At 44.2% G+C, this 5,000-nt stretch overlaps 1 pseudogene; it reads left to right on the forward strand.

Annotated features, from left to right (window-relative positions):
- Nucleotides 1-41: 41 nt before the first annotated feature.
- On the forward strand, nucleotides 42-4,853 carry LOC126387097 (myosin heavy chain, fast skeletal muscle-like; annotated as a pseudogene).
- The last annotated feature ends 147 nt before the right edge of the window (nucleotides 4,854-5,000 follow it).

Raw genomic sequence — 5,000 nt, forward strand, 5'->3', positions numbered from 1 at the left:
ATCATTACCATTTACTGACAAAATCTTTCTCGCATACTTAGGTGAAGAACCTGACCGAGGAGATGGCCTCTCAGGATGAGAGCATTGCTAAGCTGACCAAGGAAAAGAAAGCCCTGCAGGAGGCTCATCAGCAGACTCTGGATGACCTGCAGGCTGAGGAAGACAAAGTCAACACTCTGACCAAGGCCAAGACCAAGCTTGAGCAGCAAGTGGATGATGTAAGTGCACAAAGTTGCTCAGAGTGGAAAGACAAGATTCTTCTTGAATGTGATGATTAAAAACTCATTATATTTCTCAGCTTGAGGGTTCTCTGGAGCAAGAGAAGAAGCTGCGTATGGACCTTGAGAGAGCCAAGAGGAAGCTCGAGGGTGATCTGAAATTGGCCCAGGAATCCATCATGGATCTTGAGAATGACAAGCAGCAGTCTGATGAGAAAATTAAAAAGTATATGTATTCTTTTACTTAGTCCAACAATGATTCTTGTAAAAAATTATACCCAAATGCATGAACTCTGTCTATTCTATCTACTATTTTCACAGGAAGGACTTTGAAATCAGTCAACTCCTGAGCAAGATTGAAGACGAGCAGTCAATGGGTGCTCAGCTCCAGAAGAAGATTAAGGAGCTTCAGGTGACATATTGTGCTACAAAAAACATCACTGCATAGTTTACATTTCCTATGTTGTGTATTAAAAGTGGAAGTATACTGAAAAACATTACACCTACATTCAACAGGCCCGTATTGAGGAACTGGAGGAGGAGATTGAGGCTGAGCGTGCTGCTCGTGCCAAGGTTGAGAAGCAGAGAGCTGACCTCTCCAGGGAACTTGAGGAGATCAGCGAGAGGCTGGAGGAGGCCGGTGGTGCTACTGCTGCTCAGATTGAGATGAACAAGAAGCGTGAAGCTGAGTTCCAGAAGCTCCGTCGTGACCTTGAGGAGTCCACTCTGCAGCATGAAGCCACTGCTGCTGCTCTTCGCAAGAAGCAGGCTGACAGCGTTGCTGAGCTGGGAGAGCAGATCGACAACCTCCAGCGTGTTAAGCAGAAGCTTGAGAAGGAAAAGAGTGAATACAAGATGGAGATTGACGACCTCTCCAGCAACATGGAGAATGTTGCAAAAGCAAAGGTGCACAATGCATTGCATGCTATTTTAAAACCCAAATTAGTACAGTAAATAAGGTAATCAATATTATAGCCAAAGTAAAATCTCATCACTGATCTCATCTCTCTTTTCCTCATCAGGGAAATCTTGAAAAAATGTGCCGCACTCTTGAGGACCAACTTAGCGAACTGAAGACCAAGAATGATGAAAACGTCCGTCAAATCAATGACACAAGTGCACAGAAAGCACGTCTCCTGACAGAAAATGGTATCTACAAGTTATCAGTGAATGATCTGTTGTGTGTCATTGAGAAACATAACACAAACTAATGGTATCATGGCATCTCTTACACAAGGTGAGTTCAGCCGTCAAATCGAGGAGAAAGAAGCACTTGTCTCCCAGCTGACCAGAGGCAAACAGGCCTTCACACAGCAGATTGAGGAGCTGAAGAGACAGATTGAGGAGGAGGTTAAGGTAGGAAACTGTTCAGTCAGTGTGTATTGGTATATATGTTTGAGATTAAGGAATTTTGTATATTCAATAATATTTTTTACACCAGGCCAAGAATGCTCTTGCCCATGGCCTGCAATCAGCCCGTCATGACTGTGATCTGCTGAGGGAGCAGTTTGAGGAGGAGCAGGAGGCCAAGGCTGAGCTGCAGCGTGGAATGTCCAAGGCCAACAGTGAGGTGGCACAGTGGAGATCTAAGTATGAAACTGATGCTATCCAGCGCACTGAGGAGCTTGAGGAATCCAAGTGAGTAACATTCATACAATTGAATGGCCAGTTCAGAAGTGTTTCATTTTGGCATAAGTCAGCTGACAACTGCACTGCTAACATTAAAACTTGCATTTAAATAAATGTTTCCAAAATATTTTTATTTGCTAATCCAACACCTGTTTAAGAACAAGATGAAAAATAATCCCTACCCTCAGAACATTAAGCCTGGGCAGAACACCAGTGTTACATCTGTAACACCAGTAGCTCCATTCAAATAGAGTATTCCCTCTTCCCACTGGGGCCAAATGGATTCAGCTACCTGTTGCATAATGTGTTCAGAGCTCATATTGCAAATTCTTGTTACTGAGGCCTCAGGTAATTTCCCACCGTTCACTGGGAGAAAAAAAATTGCCTTTTCCAAACAGGAAGAAGCTGGCCCAGCGCCTTCAGGAGGCTGAGGAGCAGATTGAGGCAGTGAACTCAAAGTGTGCCTCTCTTGAGAAGACCAAACAGAGGCTCCAGAGTGAGGTGGAGGACCTCATGATTGATGTGGAGAGGGCCAATGGGCTGGCTGCCAACCTGGACAAGAAGCAGAGGAACTTTGACAAGGTAGCATTGTTTACTTTATGTGGCTGAGCCATACAAACAATGAAAAAGATATTTTCATTTGTCTTTATACTGCTGTGTAACAATCTGAACTGCATTAATTGTGTTATTCAGGTGTTGGCTGAGTGGAAACAGAAGTACGAGGAGGGTCAGGCAGAGCTTGAGGGAGCACAGAAGGAGGCTCGTTCTCTCAGCACTGAGCTGTTCAAGATGAAGAACTCTTATGAGGAAGCTCTGGATCAGCTGGAGACCATGAAGCGTGAAAACAAGAACCTGCAGCGTGAGTTCTACATTATCTAACAGTTACACTGTATTCAACATGTTTTAGAATAAATTCTTTATATTCTACATTTTAAGGCTTAACGATTTACACTTGTATCTATCTGCAGAGGAGATCTCAGATCTGACTGAACAGATTGGTGAGACTGGCAAGAGCATCCATGAGCTGGAGAAGTCCAAGAAGCAGGTGGAGACAGAGAAGTCTGAAATCCAGACAGCTCTTGAAGAGGCTGAGGTACTTTTTTTTTAAAAGATCTGAAAAACATTCTAAATCAGAGACAAATATATTATTAAAGGTTTGAAGGCAGAGATGGACGTTTCGTTCTTTGATATCATCAGGGAACTCTGGAACACGAGGAGTCTAAGATCCTGCGTGTCCAGCTGGAGCTCAACCAGATTAAGGGTGAGGTGGACAGGAAGCTGGCAGAGAAAGATGAGGAGATGGAGCAGATCAAGAGGAACAGCCAGAGGGTGATTGACTCCATGCAGAGCACTCTGGATTCTGAGGTCAGGAGCAGGAATGATGCCCTGAGAGTCAAGAAGAAGATGGAAGGAGACCTGAATGAGATGGAGATTCAGCTGAGCCACGCCAATCGCCAGGCTGCTGAGTCCCAGAAGCAACTGAGAAATGTTCAGGCACAGCTGAAGGTACTGTAAGACACAGAGTTGTTGCACAGACTGTGGTCAGTGACGGAAACATGTATGTGAATATTTTCCTGATATTTTTCCACTAGGATGCGCAACTGCACCTTGATGATGCTGTCAGAGCCCAGGAGGACTTCAAGGAACAAGCTGCTATGGTGGATCGTAGGAACGGTCTCATGTTGGCTGAAATTGAGGAACTCAGAGCTGCTCTGGAACAGACAGAGAGAAGTCGCAAAGTTGCTGAACAGGAGCTGGTGGACGCCAGTGAGCGTGTTGGACTTCTGCACTCTCAGGTGAACAAACCCAGTCATTTATTCAATGATTTAAAAAGCTAGTGAGATTTAAAATAACTTGAAAATCAGGCATGTGATGACTCATGTGCCTACATTTTTTTTAGAACACAAGCCTTGTGAACACCAAGAAGAAGCTTGAGGCTGACCTGGTCCAGGTCCAGGGAGAAGTGGATGACACTGTTCAGGAAGCAAGGAATGCAGAGGAGAAGGCCAAGAAGGCCATCACTGATGTAGGTTTAAACTTCATTTGTTCATAAGCCAATGTATTTTTTTTCACAACATTTCTAATCAATGTTTTATGCTGTATTCTCTAGGCTGCTATGATGGCTGAGGAGCTGAAGAAGGAGCAGGATACCAGTGCTCACCTGGAGAGGATGAAGAAGAACCTGGAGGTCACTGTTAAGGACCTGCAGCACCGCCTGGATGAGGCTGAGAACCTGGCCATGAAGGGTGGAAAGAAGCAGCTCCAGAAACTTGAGTCAAGGGTAAGAAAGTCAGGATAACAATTTTCACAGCTGAAACATGGGTTTTGAAGAGAAGATGGATACTCATTATCTTGTTTTCTGAAGGTGCGTGAGCTGGAGGCAGAGGTGGAGGCTGAGCAGAGACGTGGAGCAGATGCTGTTAAGGGTGTCCGCAAATATGAGAGGAGAGTAAAGGAGCTCACCTATCAGGTACAGTTACTTTGATATTTAACATAGAAATCAACTTAACACAGCCGACTCTCCAAAATCAAGTCAACATATACAATTACTTTCTACTTTATTTTTACCTTTAACAGACTGAAGAGGACAAGAAAAACATCTCCAGGCTGCAGGATCTGGTTGATAAGTTGCAGCTCAAGGTGAAGGCCTACAAGAGGCAGGCTGAGGAGGCGGTAAGGACAAAATATACATTTTCAACACTCAAAACCTTGCTACTGTGGCAGGTTTATTTCAAATGAAGTAGACTGATGTGGACTTTGTGGACATTAAAACAATGTCAATCTCTATGGTTTTTCAGGAGGAGCAGGCCAACGTCCATCTGTCCAAGTGCAGGAAAATCCAGCATGAGCTGGAAGAGGCTGAGGAGCGTGCTGATATTGCGGAGTCCCAGGTCNCTGTCCAAGTGCAGGAAAATCCAGCATGAGCTGGAAGAGGCTGAGGAGCGTGCTGATATTGCGGAGTCCCAGGTCAACAAGTTGAGAGCAAAGAGTCGTGACTCTGGCAAGGTAAATACAAATTTCAGCTAAATGAAAATTAAATTTAGGTCATGCAATACTCTCATCATGACTAAAAAATAATTACAATATTTGCCTTAAGCTTCATAAAATAAACAACAGAGAAATCCTTTACAGAGTATAAGTGTGTGTGTGCAT

The sequence above is a fragment of the Epinephelus moara genome, unplaced genomic scaffold, assembly GCF_006386435.1.
Source record: "Epinephelus moara isolate mb unplaced genomic scaffold, YSFRI_EMoa_1.0 scaffold202, whole genome shotgun sequence".
NCBI classification, from domain to species: domain Eukaryota; kingdom Metazoa; phylum Chordata; class Actinopteri; order Perciformes; family Serranidae; genus Epinephelus; species Epinephelus moara.